The sequence below is a fragment of the Panthera leo genome, chromosome B1 (genome assembly GCF_018350215.1).
Source record: "Panthera leo isolate Ple1 chromosome B1, P.leo_Ple1_pat1.1, whole genome shotgun sequence".
NCBI classification, from domain to species: domain Eukaryota; kingdom Metazoa; phylum Chordata; class Mammalia; order Carnivora; family Felidae; genus Panthera; species Panthera leo.
In genome coordinates, this window is record NC_056682.1 from 27207417 (window position 1) to 27225756 (window position 18340).

The following is an 18340-nucleotide window of genomic DNA, read 5'->3' on the forward strand; positions in this document are numbered from 1 at the left end:
CGAGGCCAGTGGTTTGATGCAATTGCCTCGGGGAGTTCACATTTGCTTCCTGAAATTTGTTCTAGGTAGTTCATAGTTCATGGTAATTACCTAAGTCCTATTTCAATGTTGGCCTTACCGAATTCTGCTTATTCTGTGGATTAGCTAGGGCTCATTCCTTGGTCACCTGTAATTAGAAACCTAGATACATGAGGAACTGACAACATCAGTTGTCTTCACAAAAACAGCAAGGTGAAAAAAAAAGTAAATTTTGTTTTCCATGGATACTTACTTTCTCTACTATGAAACAATATTTTAAGAACTACTTTTAAAGGGGTAAAGCTGTGCTATACCCCTAAAATATTTGGTTTAAGAGCTTAATCTCTTAACCACTGAATTATGTTGCCTTTCAAATTAGTGCATAAAGTGCCAGTTATTTATTAGTATGGCTATGCAATAGTTCATTGAATGAGGGGTACCTGGTTGGCTCAGCTGGTTAAGCGTCCAACTTCGGCTCAAGTCACGATCTCGCGGTCTGTGAGTTCGAGCCCCGCATCCGGCACTGTGCTGTTATGACAGCTCAAGAGCTGGAGCCTGCTTCATATTCTGTGTCTCCTCTCTCTCTGCCCCTCCCCCACTCACACTGTCTGTCTGTCTGTCTGTCTCTCTCTGTCTCTCAAGAAGTAAATAACTATTAAAAATATTTTAAAAAATAGTTCATTGAATGGAACTGAATATATTTACCAGTTCCCTATTGATGGATTTGAGGTTGTTTGCATATTTGCTAGTGCAAATAATGCTTCAATGAATAAACTTGTGTAAGTGTGTATCAACCACAGTTTCTTATTTTCTGTATTCTTGATGCTTGGGCATCTGGGGCCTTACCAACTGGGGAGAGCCCCTCTGGGGCTAGCCAACTCTCGGAGCGAATGGCCCCCTTGTGAGTGTGTTTTTCAACTGCAAGCCCAATAGTCCAGAGTCCAACCAGGTCTTTTCTTGAGCTCTTGTTCTCCTGGGTTGCTACCCATCTGCCCTAATCATGCCGGGGCCAAGTGTTAGACAACTGGGGGCCGTCTCTATGCCCAGAGCCCACAGAAATTATTCACACTAGTTGATCCTAAACCTGTCTATCCTACTTACCTTGCCTCACCCACTCTTCCCTCAAAAACCACAACAGAGGGGCGCCTGGATGGCTCAGTCGGTTAAGCGCCTGACTTCGGCTCAGGTCACGATCTCGTGGTTCGTGAGTTCGAGCCCTGCGTCGGGCTCTGTGCTGATAGCTCAGAGCCTGGACCCTGCTTTGGATTCTGTGTCTCCCTCTCTCTCTGCCCCTCCTCTGCTCACACTCTGTCTCCCTCTCTCTCAAAAAGAAATAAATAAACTTTAAACAAAACAGCCGCCAAAAAATAACCACAAGAGAGACTCTTGCTTATCTTAGCCTTCACTCCTTCTGCCTCCTGGCAGATGCTAGTGCCTCTCCATATGACCCTGCATGGTGTGGTGTGCCTCCTACCCGAAGCCCCCGGGCCTAAAACCTTTCTCCCTGACAGTCATATTCGCGTCTGCACGTCTTAGCATACCTGATAAAAACAACATGCTATTTTGCACACGGGTGAGTAGGATAAATTCCTAGACGTGGAATTTCTGACTCAACAGGTAATGTGCATTTTCAGTGCACATTTGATAGAGAACAGATATGGCCAAATAGCCCCTCCAAGAAAGTCTATCAGTTTACCATCCTACCAGTAATACGTGAGAGGCCTTACTGACAAAGGGCGATCAACTTACTGATTTGTCCATTACGAGAGGGGTAAGAAAATGGTGTACCTTTATGATTTTAATTTGCATCCTCTCACTTTGAGTGAGACTAAGCGTCTTTTCATACGTGTAAGTGCCATTTGTTTTCCTTTTCTGTGAATTTTGTTGCCCTTCTTTGCCCATTTTTTTTCTATTGGGTTGTCTTTTTCTTCATGGTTTGTAAAGACTGTAAAGCAGTCTTTACTGCTGATATGGATAGTGTCCTATCAATTTGTAGCAGCCCTCTGTGATACAGGGTCTAAAGACAAATGCAAAATCTGAAAAAGCAGCCTGGAAAAAGACACAGAGACTAATTCCCCTAAGCAGAGCAACAATTGGACTGACAGCTGGCTTCTCAGCCACAATAATGGAAGCCAGGGGACAATGGAATGATGAATTCAAAGGACAGTAAAACCTTGGTTTGCAAGCATAATTCGTTCAAGAAACATGCTTGCAATTCAAAGCACTTGCATATCAAAGTGAATTTTCCCATACGAAATAATGGAAACTCAGAGGATCCGTTCCACAACCCAAAAATATTCACATAAAAATGATTACAATACTGTAATATAATACAAAATAATAAAGAAAATACAAAATATCAAGAAAAATAAGCAAATGAATCTGCACTTACCTTTGAAAACCTTCGTGGCTAGTGTGAGAGAGACAAGCGAGAAGAGGGTTATTGTGTAGGAGGACTTTCACTATCGCTAATGGAACCACTGGTATCTATTAGCTCAATGGAATCTTTTTCTTTTCGTGCAACTTTCATAAAGAACCTATCCAATGACCTAGAATGAAGCAAAGTTTTCGTAAGCTTACTCTCGTATGGAAAAGCAAAGGCCTGTCCATAGGTGCTTTAAAGTGACAAAAAATACACTAGGTGCCGGCTGTGGGCACCTTCAACATCCTGAAAAACCACTGATTTCTGCCAAACACCATGGCCTGAGATCAAGCATCTGAGCATGGGAGACAATCACCCACAATCCCACAGTGAGAGAGAGAGAGAAGAACCATTGGCTAAGTCGTGATCACGTGACAATGTCACCTACTACTCCTATTGTAAGACATTGCTCGTTTATTGAGTTACAATTTATTAGAAATGTTTGCTTGTCTTGCAGAACACTCACAGAGCAAGTTACCTGCAATCCAAGGTTTTACTATACAGAAAGTAAATAACTGAACTCGGAATTCCAGACCCAATGCCAATTTCATTCAGAAACAAAGAAAAAACAAGCCATTACTTCTAAGAGAAATGGAAACAATCCATCATCAGCAGACCTGAAGGAAATAGGAAAGGGAATTCTTTTAGGCAGAAAGAAAATGATCCTCAGCTTAAAGCTAAGAGATGCAGAAAACAACCTGAAAAGTAAATATATGGGTAAATCCAAATAAAAATGGAATATATAAAATAATAATTAAAATGTTTCACAGATTTGTAAGTATGTATAACTCAAAAGGCATGAAACCATGGTACAAAAGCATGAATAATTAAATGGAGTTAAAATGTCCTAAGGTCATTGCCTTGGCCAAGAAGTGACAAAGCAGTGGTTTACATTTGACTTAAGCGAAGGGTAAATGCCTCAATCTCTAGAGTAACTGATGAAAGACTGGTTTTTTGAAAAGTATAATTAGCGAACAAATAGAGCAGAAAACTGGAGTAATGCAAAGCACTTAATACAAAAGAACATATGAAAGAAAAGGAAAGGAACGTAGCATAGGTAGGACCTGGATGCCTGGGTGGCTCAGTTGGTTAAACGTCTAATTTTTTATTTTGGCTCAGGTCATGATCTCACCATTCGCGGAACGGATCCCTGCGTAGGGCTCTGCGCTGAGAGCGTGGAGCCTGCTTGTGATTCCTCCTCCCTCTCCCTCTGCCCTTTGCCTGCTCACATTCTCTCTCTCTCTCATAAAAATAAATAAACTTAAAAATAAAAAGGAATAGGTAGGACGAATAGAAATTAATGGTAATGTAGTATATTAAAATAATCAAATGTGTCAGTAATGATAGTAAATGTAAGGAGATTACTCCAATTAAAAATACAAAGCTTATCAAGATGGATGAGGAAATACTCAAATTACATGCTGCTTATAAGATACTAAATATAAGGATACTGAGATGTGAGAAGTAAAAAAATACAAAAAACAAAAAACAAGAAAAATCCACCAGGCAATCCTATTAGACAAAGTGCTGTATCAGACAAAATAGGCTTTAAGGAAAGAAGCATGATTAAATTAGAAGGGATATTTCAGAAAGAGAAATGTGCAGTCAATCATGGAGACATAATAATTCTAAATTTGTAAGCACTAATAACAGTGCACACACACATACACACACACACACACACACACACACATACATATATACGCAATTGACAGAACCGAAGGCAGAAATTGACAAATAATCATTGTGGAAATTTTAACACTCCTCTCTCAGTAACTGACAGAAGTAGCTAGCAAAACCAAAACCAAAAATTCAGTAATGAAAAATAAGATTTGAACAATATACTGAACAGAATTGACCTAATCAAGATTTCACTCAACAAGCACAGGGATTATATTCTTTTCAGAAATATCTAGAACATTTACCACAATTGGGCCATAAAGTCATAACAAATTTAAGAATGAAATGGGAAAGAATTTCAGAACACTGTAGAGAAGAACACTCTTAAGTCACAGGGAGATTTAGTAACAACAAGAAAAGAAAATCCCTGAGCACTTGGACATTAAGTGATGTGTGTGTACATAACCCATGGATTTAAGAAAAAAGCATGTATTTTTTTCTTTTTAAAAAAAGACTTATTTATTGGTGCGCCCGGGGGGCTCAGTCAGTTAAGTATATGACTTTGGCTCAGGTCATGATCTCACAGTTTGTGGGTTTGAACCCAGATTGTGGTCTATAGCTCAGGGCCTGGAGCCTGCTGTGGGTTGTGTGTCTCCTTCTCTCTCTGCCCCTCATAAGCTCATGCTCTGTCTCTCACTCTCTCAGAAATAAACATTAAAAATTTTTTAAATTATATATATATATATATATATACGTATATATATTTGAGAGAGAGAGAGAGAGAGAGAGAGACCTCAATCCCAAGACCCTGGGATCACGACCTGAGCCGAAATCAAGAGTCAAATGTTCAACCGACTGAGCCACCCAGGTGCCCCAAGAAGAAGGTATATTTATAAGGAAAATAAAAATATTTTGAAAAGAATTATAATGCAAAATGTATCAACACTTGTGAGATGCACAAAAGCTGTGTTTAAAGGAAAATTCACAGTTTTAAATGTTTATATTAGCTGAAAATCCATGATCTAAGCTGATATACAGGAAGTTAGACAAGTAACAGAAAATTAAAGTGGAAGGAAGGAAGTAGGGAAGAAAGCAGGTAAAAGGGAATAATAAATGTAAGAGCAGAAATCAGGGCAACAGAAAACAATGTACCTAGGATCAAAAAGCCAAAAAAGGTCTTTAGAAAAATCTAATAACGTTAATAACTCCCGGGTGAGACTGATTAAGAAAAAGAAGAGAAGGCAGAGATAAACAATATTAAGAATTTTTCAAAGCAAATTGTAATATTCTACAGAGAAAAATAGAGAGATGAAAAAGAACATCATGGACAACTTTATGCTACACTTTTAGGAATTTAGATGAAAGGAATATTCCCAGAGAAACATCATTTGGCAAAATAGACACACACAAAAATTGAAAATCTCAATTGTCTTGTAGCCACCAAAGACTGAATCTCTAATTCAAACCTTCCTTCAAAGAAAGCATCAGGCCTGGATGATTTCACCAGTGAATTCTTTCAAGTCTGTTAGGAGTAAGGAAGACCAGGCTTTTTCAGAGAATAGAAAAAAAAGGAAATACTTCCCACCTTAACACCAAAACCTGACCAGGACGTTACAAAAGAACAAAAGAAGTAAGTATTGGTCAATACCTCTTAGAAACAGAGATGCAAAAATTCTAAGCAATATACTGGAATTTGAAAATGAAATTCAGAAATACATAATATAGCTATCATGACCAAACTGGATTTATCCTAGTAATATAAGGAAAATCAGTGCAATTAACCACATTAGTAAAATAAAGGAGAAAAAGCATACAATCATCTTAATAATGCAGAAATAATATTATATTAAATTTAACACTCATTTAAAATAAAAACTCTTAGCAGAGTAAGTGTAGGTGTATTAATTGTCTCTTTTTTTTAAATGTTTATTTATTTTTGAGATGGAAAAAGACAGAGTGTGAGCAGGGGAGTGTCAGAGAGAGGGAGACACAGAGTCAGAAGCAGGCTCCAGGCTTGGAGCTGTCAGCACAGAGCCTGATGCGGGGCTCAAACTCACGGAGTGTGAGATCATGACCTGAGCCAAAGTGGGATGCTTAACTGAGCCACCCAGGCACCCCTGTATTAATTGCCTTGGCTTGGAATAAACCAAGTACTCCAAAACTCTGTGGCTCAATACAACAATCAACACTTATCCTTACATTTTCAATGGCTTCAGAATGTGGGAACGTCTTAAATTGGAATTCTCCCTCTGGATCTTTAATGAGGGCTCAATCAATATGTTGGCTGGGGCTGCAGTCGTATTGAAGAATAGCAGAATATGACACCCCAAAATAAGACTGCAGGGGTTCACGACATGCCACCCCCAAATATGCTGTTTTGGTATAGTGATTACTGTGAGCTGTAGGCACCTGGAAAACAGTAAATGAAGGGAGAGGCTTTCGTTGAACTTCCCTTAAATGCCCAACGAGAGATCCTTCAAAAAAAGCTCACCTGTTGTAAATCCCCTCCCTGGAAGTATTATCCACCAGGGGGGGACTGACTCCTGCCACTGGAGAGGAGACTAGAAGTCAACACCACACCCACACACTTTTCCACAAACTACCACCCCTCCTCTTTATTATTCAAAGGGCCCACTCATCTTTCCTAAAAATCATTTCCTCTCCCCTAAGTGGCCTACATCCCTTCTTTTTCCCTATTAAGATGATATTTAAGCCTGAATTCCAAGCCACCTAGGGGAGTTACTCATTATTTCCTGGGTACCTCTCACATATGCATAAGGAAGACATGATCATACATTTCTACTTGTTTTTCTCTTTTTAATCTGTCTTTTATTAAGGGTCTCAGCTAGGAACTCAGGTTGAGGGAAAATTATTTTTCTTCTCTGTCAATATCAAGACTTGATTGGGAAGCTCTGCTCTCATGGTGTCTCACATGGTTAAGAAGTTGGTGTTGATTATTAGTGGAAGCATTCTTCTTATCATTATTATCACATGTAAACCTCTTCAAATGGCTGCTTGAGTCTTCTCAGGAAGTAATGATTGGTTTATTCCAGGATGAGTGATCCAACAGAGATTAAGATTTCCAAGAGGTTAAGTGGAAACTGAAATGCTTTTTTTGTCACTAATTTTGGAAATCACTCATTATTTCTGCCATATTCGATTGAACACACAGGCTAGCCACGATTCTATGTAGGAGAATACTATACAAAGACTTGACTACCAAGAGGGAAGAAGAATTGGGGACCATCTTGGAAGCTGGTTTCTGCAAAAAGGAACTTCCTTAATCTTACAGTGTGTGTCTACAAAAATTCCATAGCAAATATTATACCTGACAGTGAAATTCTGGAACTTCCTCCTGAAATTAGGGCTGAGACAAGAATGCTCAACTGTAACCACGTCTACTATACATTGTCCTGATGCCCTACCCAAAAAAAGAAGAAGTTAAAGATGTAAGAGTGACTATATTAGGATTGGTTCAACAGGAAGAAAAAAAATGTCATTAATCATAGGTAATACAATATTACATAGGAATTCCAAGTAATCTACAGATGTACTTTTAATATCCATGAGTGAATTAAGATCACTAGATACAAGATCCATATATAAAAACTAATAGTTTTGCCAGCAATAAACAATTAGTAATAATATTGAGTATTCTCATTTAGAATAGTTTAAAAAAATCAACTACTTAGGAATAAATTTAAGGAAGACATGCAAGACAGCTATACGGAAAACTACATTATTGACGGAGTGGCACCTGGGTGGCTCAGTCAGTTAAAACATCTGACTCCTGATTTCAGCTCAGGTCATGATCTCACAGTTCATGAGTTCAACCCCCACATGGGGCTCTGCTCTGACTGTGCAGAACCTGCATGGGATTCTCTATCTCCCTCTCTCTCTGCCCTTCCCCTGCTCGAGCTCTCTCTCTTGGTCTCAAAAATAAATAAACATCTAAAAAATATTTTAAAAGACATTACTGAGAGAAATTAAGGACATTTAAGAATACTGGAATAAATGGAGGACATCATATAAAGATGTCAATTCTCCTTGAATTGATACCTAGATTTAGTGCAATCCCAGTAGCCTTCTTTTGTACGTGACAGAATGGACAAACTGATTCGAAAATTATGTGGAAATGCAAAGGGACAAGAATAGCCAAATAGTCTTGAAAAATGAGGTTGGAAAATGTATGCTGCTGATATCAAGACTTTATTTAGCTACAGCAATTAATACAGCATGTAACTGGTGCAAGGATAAGTAGGTGAAATTGATGAACGGAGTCCAGAAAGAACTGTACATAAATGGACACTATATTTATGACACAGGAACACTGCAGATCAATAGGGAAATGACAGTCTTTTCAACAAATGGTGTGGGGTCAATTGGATATCCGTGTAGAGAAATTGAAACTTGACCCCTACCTCCTACACATAAAAATCTATTTCAAGTAGACTATATCTTTTAATGTGAATGGTAATGCAACACATTTTCTAGAACACAGCAGAATATCTTCATGACTTCGAAGTGAGCAAAGATCTCTTAAAACAAGACACAAACCAAGTATTAACGGTCAATTGTATTCATCACAGATGTCTCCACAGAAGGGAAGGGCCACTAACACTGTGGGCGAAAGTATTTGCAACGCATAAAACTGGCAAATGACTCATATCCAGAATACACAAATTATTGCTTACATGTCAGAAGAAAAGACAGATAACAAAGGAGCAAAAGAACTGAAAAGTCACTTTATAAAAGAGAATATCCAAATAATGTAAAAATATTATTAACATTAGTATTCATTATGTAAGCCATATATAACCAGAATACATATGAAAAACATCTAGCCTCGTTAGTTATCACTCGTCACCAGGAAAATGCTGGTAATGCTTTATTTTATATATCGATATGGGGGGCGGGTCCATGGGTATGCTCACTCTGTGACAATTTATAAAGATGCATACTTATAACTTATGCATTTGTATATTTGTTGTATTTCAATTAAAACATTATTTTAAAAATCGCTTTCCAGTTGAAGGGGCTTTAGATGGCCTTGGTCCTTTTCAGTACAAGAAGTGACAGAGGTCTCACAAACCCGCCGCGTGCACCTACTTACCTGTGTCATAACAAGAGTGCAGACAAGCAATGTTAGGAGTCTTCTTTTCTTGGTATGTTTCTGACTGTTTTCATGCAAATACACTGCGTCCATGAGCCAGAAGCCTTCCCAGATTCTCAGGAGAATGATCTACACTGGGAGCCCAGGGGAAGCTCCCCCGACTGCTGGTTTGCTGGCTTCAGCGGGAATCCTCATAGCTTGAGTAGTGTTGCAGGGAGACTGTCATCTAGTTCAGGGAGCACCAGGTTGGTTTCTTTCTTCCTCTTTCTTTCTTTTTCTTTCTTTCTTTCTTTCTTTCTTTCTTTCTTTCTTTCTTTCTTCCTTCCTTCCTTCCTTCCTTCCTTTCTTCCTTTCTGGCTTTGTTGATTGCATTTCCATTTCTCCATCTCACAGTAGTAGTTCCACAAGTTTTTGGGTCTTGGAAAATCCGATGAGCTCTCTGCAACCCATTCCCAAGACAAAAAAGTGCACATTGGTGCTTTCAAAACAATTTTGCCACCGTTTGGCAGATGGGGGGTGGGGATAGACCCCAGGAAGTTAAAATAGTAGAGGATTTCCGTGTAATTGGTTTCTCTGCTAGGCAAAGAACTCTTTGGGATTGCTATTTAAATTCCAGCCATCACTTTTTTTTTTTTTTTTTTTAACCTTTCGGGTTGTAAATGAGGCACTTACAGATCCAGCTAGGCAACACCATGTGGGCTGGGGGTGGGGTGGGGTGGGGTGGGGGAAATGATGGACCGGAAGCTACCTTCCAAACACAAACCCAAAGCCCTGGGTGTGTCCTGTTGCTGCTTTTAGAGAAGAGAGACAATTGCTACTTCTGGACTCAGAAGCGCACGTTCATTAATCGAGAAACTGAAACAAACAGAGAGCCCTGAGGCTTTTTCGGGTGGAGGCCTTGGGGGTGTTGGTGTCTCAAAACTCGGTAGCTTTCTCAGAGGATGCTTTTCTTTAATAGGATATGGGAGGAGCATCTCGGTGCTCAGATCTTCCCTTCTGTGAACCCACCCCAGGCTGGCCCTCTGGAGAAGCGTGCCGGCTTTCCAGAACCCAAGAGCTACCTGACCAAAGGCCAGGGGCCCGGCCGGTGCCAAGTAACCATGTGTATTGAGCTGCAGGACCAACCCCCTTCTCCTCTCCCCTAAACCCTTTGTTAGCAAAGGGTAGGTGAGGAGGGATTCATTTGTGTGGTAACTTCGTACTTAAATTTAAGGACGGGTCTGCTGTTTCAATTTTATCCCGTATAGCTAAAGAGGAATTTTAGGAAGGGGGGAAATACTTCACAAATAATTCAAATAACAACACAGTCCTCCCACTTACGTTGTCTCATGTTAAAAGATAAACGGAGACATATTAAAAGTTTTAGGAGTGTATATGAGCCAACATCAATTCGAATTGGAGAATTCCAGCCGGAAGTGGGTAGGGGCACGACTTTTATAGAGAAGATGGGAAGCAAGGCAAGGAAATTATTTGATTGGCTACAGTTTAAGCAGTTGCTTGATTTGAAAAAGGCCTAGTTGGCTGTTTGTCCTTGGTTGTCCTTAGATTTAGATTTCTTAACCTTGAGGCATTTACCGACTTCGGTTTTAGTTTGCTTACGTGGGCTGCTAAGGTATTAGAACCACCTCAGTCTAACGGTCTCCTTGTTTAATTAATTTAACACCCTGTACTGAGTATTTAATGCGTAAGAGCTTTAGAAAATGCTTTTCCTCACCTCCCTGTTGGAGAGTGAATTATGAGCCTACTTCTAATATCTTGAGGTGCCGCCTTAACAAAATACCCGGATAGAGTTAGTCATGAAGCAAATCGACAGTTCCTGATGCTGGTGAGCCAAATTGGTTACAGCATGTTTGCTTTCAAATAGTGTCTGTAATCAGAAGCAGGTTCTCTACCCCAGACAGAGTAAAGGGGTATTTGGGCAATTTAGACACCAATCAAGCAGCTCATTTGGGATGATTCCAGCTGGTTTAGCCTTTCCTCATGATTCTATAACCTGAATACTTGTCTATGTTTGTATGTTTTAAAATCTAGAGAGGCTTGAAATCCAAAGGCATCTTCCAAAATTAGTTTGGGCTTCAAAACACGTGAAGAAAATGCTGTTGTTTTAAAAAATATATTCTTTGAATTGGTCATAAATTCTTAGAATTTGAGATGAGCACACACACTCCCTATTCATATTTGCGTTTTATGACCTGAATAATACACTTTGCATGAGGTCGCAGATACATAGGAAGTGGCTGACAAAGATTATGAAAATCAATGGTAATAACAACCAGACCAAAATCCTTAAACATCAAAAAAAAAAAAAAAAAATCTATCAGAATGACTTAGAGACTTTTAATGATACTGGACGGGTAGTTTTCATTTTTAGAGAAATAAAAAAATTTCTTTTGTATAGATGCAAATTTAGACATTCCAGGAATGCAAATGACTTCATCCTTAGTACCTTGTTGACTTAAAAAGTTATTTTCTCTATTTCTGTATAGGAAAGTCCAAAAAGAAGCTATGACATAGTGAGAACTCTCTTTTTAAGCATTAGGAGTTCAGCAGTAACGATATTACTATCTGTGCTTTGTAAAACCAAACCCAAGCAGGGCGGCAGCCCATGGGCTCAGAGGGAAATGGTTGCCTCAGAAAGACCCTTTGCTGGATCATGTTTTAGGCCAATGCAGATACATTTCTTACTAAAGATACTGCAGACACTAAATGCAGACACGAAACCTCCAGGGTAATGTGCAGTATAGCATGAATCTGAGAAGAAGGAGAGCAAGAAAATTCTTGGTCTAAGGCTATTCCTGTTGTAGGACACTGTAGGAGAGGGGAAAAAATCTTTTTCCTATACCCATCTTAGGTTTCAGGCAGTGGCCCTGCAATTAGACTAACAAACTACAGATGCACAAGAGAAAAAACAAGCCCAAGTTTATTAACAGGTGCATTGATCATAAACGTGGGAGCACCCAGTGGTGAGTAACTCAGAGGGCTGGTTAGAAACCTGCTGATACAGGATCTTCACAAAAGAACATTTTCGAGAAGTGACAAGACCAAAGAAAAGGACTTTAAGTTTCTTTAGAGCAACAAATTGTGGGAAGAAAAATACATGAGGAAACTAATGGTGGAGACAAGGGCTAGTTTTACAAAGTTTGTTAGGTGGATTCCTCTGCTGTTGTCTCTGGATGGATCAGGGTCTAGAGCTGTCTCTGGAGATTGACTTCTGCCCTTCCTGGTAGAGAGGGGAGAAGGAACGGACACCTTTGTAAATTTCTGTCCTGCTTTTAGGGGAAGAGGGGAGAGCAGAGAGCTTTTCTTGTGTCTGCTTCTTCTCCATTGCCTTCAGCTCAATATAATCTTTATGCCCACATGGCATGCCACCCTTCACCACTCCCTTGGTTAAAATATTTGTCCGGGGCAGCCATGACAGGGGAAATGGCAAAATAGAGCAGAAGTTTACATGTGATGAAAGGAAAATAGAGGGCTCTAGTTAAAAAGAAATTACATTTGAATCCCGATGCATATGCTGACCTGGAGCAGGTCGGCTAATCTCTCAGAGGCTCAATTTTCTCACCTCTAAACTAGGATGCAAATAATATTTACATTATTAACAAAAGATGACTGAGTGGGATAATGTCTGGGAAAAGCCTTCCTAGACCATAAGTGCCGTACGAGTAATAGTACAACGGATTTTTATTTAATTTTATTTTGTAGGGAGGTGGAAGAAAGTTGAAGAGATAGATACGGATGGATTTTCACGTCTGTGTGTGTGTGTGTGTGTGTGTGTGTGTGTGTGCGCGCGCGCGCGCGCATGCGTGTGCTTCTCTTCATGAGTTTGTAAAATATACACCAAAGAAATTAAATGAGATAATTTGTTTTGTATAATTTTTATTTATAAATGATTGAAAGTAGTCACGTTAGTTTTAGAATCATCCGTCTCTATTCTTTCTGGCAATAATTAGATTGTAGGGCCAGATGTCCATTCAAACTATAGTTAGGAATGTGCATTTGTATACAAATAAGTATATAATGACACTAAAGGTATTTTTAGCTTTATGGGAACATCCTTTCTTTCTCTTCCAGCCTTTTTTTCCCTGTTATTGCCCAGTCCCTCCAAACCCAAGCCTCAGATAACTGCCCTTATTCTGGCACCACGCATGAGACTGATTCCTAGGGGAAAACCTTGATCCAAACCACCATGGAGTAAATAATAATCCAAGTCTGTGGCTTCCATTTTTAGTTACTTTTAGCTTGTACATTTGGATGAATCACTTCACCTATGGTTAACCCTATGGAAGTTTGTCGAAGAATATTTTCGTTATGTTTATAAAAGACATAACTGAGTGTTCTTAGAAAATCTATTTTGGACTCTTGCCCAGCTACATTTCACATTGCTGCTTGAAAGAAGAATTCTTCTTCTCACATGGCCTGGCATATTCACGGCATCTGGAGGAAATAGTGGGTTTTGGAAGCTCTATGATTCTCTAATATTCACGTACAATAGATTCTGTTTCTTATTTCTGCCCAATAAATTTAGAAAGCTAGGGGAAATAAATAGGTTTTATAATCTGGCACTGCTGTACTGATGAGCCAGCCTCCCCCCCACCCCACTGCCTCCTCTACCCACAATTAGTCCTGATTTGTGCTACATGCCAATTTCCCTGGTACAAATACTTTCACCATGGCTAATTTCAAGGTGACATCAGGTTAACAATGGACTGTCCAGAGCAGGTACAAGCTGGTTTCAGCTTCACCATAACATTTAGTAAGACATCACTTCTCAACAAAGAAAGGCCAGGTGAAGAGGAATGGGAGGAGTGGCTGTTTTTGGTCTGAGCTCTTTGGCATAGGCTATATGCATTGGGAAGATGTAAGAGTCACTTTTCACAATAATTAGTTCAGGAAAAGTCAGTGTAGTTCACTCTCTACAAATTCCCCATTATTTTTCCTTCCCATCACATCTTTTCAAACTTTAAAGAAACTCTAAGAAAGAACTGTTTATTAGAAATGAAAATATAGATATGGTTTACTTTAAAAAAAAATAAAAAATCAGACTACTTAACACATAGATGTGTATAAAAATACAAATCCTCAAAATGCATGGATGCAGCAAAAGCAGTGGTTAGAGGGAACTGTATAGCATTGAATGCCTATGTTGGAAAAGAAGAAAGATCTAAAATCAATAGTATAAACCTCCACCTAAGGAAATTGGAAAAAGAAGAAATCAAATCCAAAGTAAGCAGAAGAAAATCAATAATAAGAATTACAGCAGAGATGAGTGAAATTGAAAACAGAAACTCAATAGAAAATATAAACAAAACTTAAGTTGGTTCTTTGAAAAGATTAGTAAAATCGATGAACTTCTAGCTGGACTAACCAAAGGAAAAAAGAGAGAGGATACAAATTACTGATATCAGAAGTGAAAGAGGGGCTATCACTACAGATCCCATGGACTCTAAAAGAATAAGAAAGAAATACTATGAACAGTTCTATGCCTCAAAATTTGATAACTGAGATGAAATGCAACAATTCTTTGAAAGACATAACTACCAACACTCACACAGGAGAAATAACTTCCTGAAAAAGCCTATAGCAGTGAAAGAAATTGAACCAACAACTAACAACTTTCCAAAACAGAAAAGATTAGGCCTAAACGGCTTCATTGGTAAATTTATTTTTTTATAAAAAAGATACTAAGTCTGTACAATCTCTTCCAGAAAACAGAAGCAGAGGGCACACTTCCTAACTCATTGAGGAAGTAGACCCCTAATACCAAAACCAGACAAAGACATTACAAGGAAGAAAACTATATACCAATGTCTTTATGAACATTGATGCAAAACTTCAGCAAAATATTAGCAAATAGCATCCAACAATGAAAAGATATATAAAAACAACTGAAAAAAATTCTCACCACGACCAAGTGGGATTTAACCCAGGTATGCGTGGCTGGTTCAACATACAAGAATCAATTAATAAAATCTTTTACATCAGCAGGCTAAAGAAGAAAAATTATAAGATGATACCCAATAGATGCAGAAAAAGCATTAGACGAAATCCAATACCCACTCATGATAAAACGTCTCTGCAAACTAGGAACAGGGAAACTACCTTAACTTGAGGAAAAACAGCCATAACAAAACCCTATAGCTAACATCATGCTTCAAAGTGAGATACCAGATACTCTTCCCCTAAGATCACAAACAAGGAAAGGATGTCTCCTTTCACCACTCATGTTCACCATTATACTTCAAGTTCTAATTAACACAATAAGACAAGAAAGTGAAACAAAGGTATACAGATTGGGAAGGAGGAAACAAAACTGTTTTTGTTCATAGATAACATGATTGCTTATGTAGAAGATCTCAAAGCACGAATAAGCATCTTATGGTAAGTTTGCTATATATCCTTGTAAATATCCAAGGTTAACATACAAAAACCAATTGCTTTCCTATAGATCAACAATGAACATTTGGGATTTGAAATAAAAAATATGACACCATTTACAATAGCACCAAAAATTAGCTACACAGGTGTAAATATAATGAAATATGTACATAATCTATATGAGGAAAACTAAAACATTCTGATGAAAGAAGTAAAAAACAAATAGAAAGATATTCCATGTTCATGGATAGGAAGACTCAATTTTGTTAAGATGTCAGTTCTTCCTAATTTATCTATAGTTTCAACACAATTCCAGTCAAAATCCCAGCAAATTATTTTGTGGATATTGACAAACTAATTTTAAAGTTTATATGGGAGGTAAAAGACCCAGAATAGTCAGCACAATATTGAAGGAGAAAAACAAGGTTGGAGGACAGACAGTACCCAACTTCAAATCTTACTATGAAGCTCCAGTATCTAAGACAGCATGGTGTCGGTGGAAGAATAGACAAATAGATCAGCAGAATAGAACAGAGATCCCTGAAATAGACCCATACAAATATAATTAATCTTTGGCAAAGGGGCAAAGGTCATTCAATGGTGAAAGGATGGTCTTTTCAACAAATGGCAGTGCAACAAATGGACATCCTTAAGCAGAAGAAAGGAACCTAGACACAGAATTTACATCTTTCACAAAAAATATCTCAAAAGAGATCATAGACCTAAATATAAAATGCAAAACTACAAATCTTTAGAAGGTAGCATAGATAAAAAATCTAGGTTACCTTAGGTTTGGTGATGAGTTTTTAGACACCACACAAAAAAAGCATGATCCATGACACAAAAAATTGATGAGTTGGACTTTATTAAAATTAAAAATTTCTGCTCTGTAAAAAATACCATTAAGAGAATGAAAAGACAAATCACAGACTGGGAGAAATACTTGCAAGCACACATCTGATAAAAGACTTGTGTCTAAAATATATAAGAACTCTTAAAACCTGATAATAAGAAAACAACCCAATTTAAAAATGGGCAAAATATTTGAACAGATAGCTCACCAAAGATCTATGAATGGCAAATAAGCATACTCAACATCATATGTCATCAGAAAATTGCAAATTAAAACAATAATGAGATGTTCCTACATACCTTTTAAAGTAGCCAATAGCCAAGCACTAACAACATCAAATACAGTGAGGATATAGAACAACCGGAACTCTCATTCACTGCCAGTGGGAAAGCAAAATGGCACAGCTACTTTGGAAGACAGTTTGATAGTTTCTTACAAAGCTAAACATATCTTACCATAGGATCTAGCAATCCTTGGTATTTTCTCAAATGAATTGAAAATTTATGTCCACACAAAAACCTGCACATGAATGTTATAGCATAATTTTCCTCATTTCCAACACTTGGAAGCAATCAAGATGTCCTTCAATGAGTGAATGGATAAACAAACTGTGGTACATCCATGCAATGGAATATTATTCAGTGATAGAAAGAAATGAGCTATCAAGCCACAACAAGACATGAAGGAATCTTGAATACATATTGTAAGTGAAAGAAACCAGTCAGAAAAGGCTGCATGCTGTATGATTCTAACTATATGACATTCCTGAAAAGGCCAAAGTACAGAGACAGTAAAAAGATCAGTGTTTGACAGGTGTTTTGGGAGGAGAAAGGGAGGGGTGAAAAGGTGAAACACAGGAGATTTTTAGGGCAGTGAAACTATATGCTGTATGATACCGTAACGGTGGATACTTAACACTATGCATTTGTCAAAACTCATGGAACTGTACGACAATAAGAGTGAAGACTAATGTAAATGATGGACTTTAGTTAATAATAATAATATCAATATTGGTTTATCAACTGTAGCAAATTACTACACTAATGCAAAATATTAGTAACAGTGGAAACTGGGAGGGGGAAGCTATGTGGGGACCCTGTACTTTCTGCTCGATTTTTCTGGAAACCTGAAACTGCTCTAAAAAGGTAAAAGCTACTAATTAAAGAAATGTATAAAGTCGACTAACACAGAGACATGTATTATTTTTTCTCCTACAGCAGAGACTGGCACTTTTTCTGTACAAGATCAGATGGTAAATATTTTAGGTTTTGTTGGCCACGTAAGCCTCTATCATTTCCTCTCCTTCTCTTCCTCTTTGTTCTCCTCAACCCTTAAAAAATATAAAAACCATTGTTAGTTTGCAACCTGAATTGGGCCCAAGGACCTTGGTTTACTGGTCTCTGCCCTAGAACACTTTCTCTCTTTCTTTACCTCTATGCTCATCTACATTTGAAGTGGAAACTTGTGATATTTAAATCCTCTCCATGTGATTCCCCCTAGTATTTGCCACGCTTTTAGACAGAGTAATTTTGAAAGCTTTGTAAGAAAAATCAAGAGTGAAGAATTAACTGGAAGTAAAAGAAAGATCACTTTTTGTTCTCTGGTTTTCAATTCCTCTTACCATGGGTTGGGATATTCATTGAGAGGAAATCTGCTATAGGTATTGGACTTACCCTGTGCTGAGAATATTTTATTCAAAATGTTTTAATTCAAATTATTTTAATAGAAGCACTATGAAAACATGATTAAAGAGTAATTTAGTAGAAAATGTGAAAATGTAATTCCATAATCCTAAAAAAGCTTGTTTTGCATATTAATTTTGAATTGTATACATTGGTTTATTTTCCACGGTGTACATATTTCTTAGTATTTTGTTACTTTTTATTAGTTTATGATACAAAATGTTTCAAATTTTTAAATATCTTTAAAAATTATTTTC

The 18340-nt window shown here is 37.9% G+C and overlaps 1 long non-coding RNA gene across 3 annotated transcripts in view; it reads right to left on the minus strand.

The window, feature by feature from the left end:
• LOC122217460 overlaps positions 1-18340 on the minus strand; it is a 66597-nt gene that overhangs the window by 17138 nt on the left and 31119 nt on the right. For 2 of the 3 annotated variants that reach the window (XR_006201515.1, XR_006201517.1), the window contains exon 4: positions 2411-2567. This is a non-coding gene — a long non-coding RNA (uncharacterized LOC122217460). Of the gene's footprint in view, positions 1-2410; positions 2568-9503; positions 9613-18340 lie in introns of those variants that run through there. The other variant, XR_006201518.1, reaches the window with a different exon arrangement.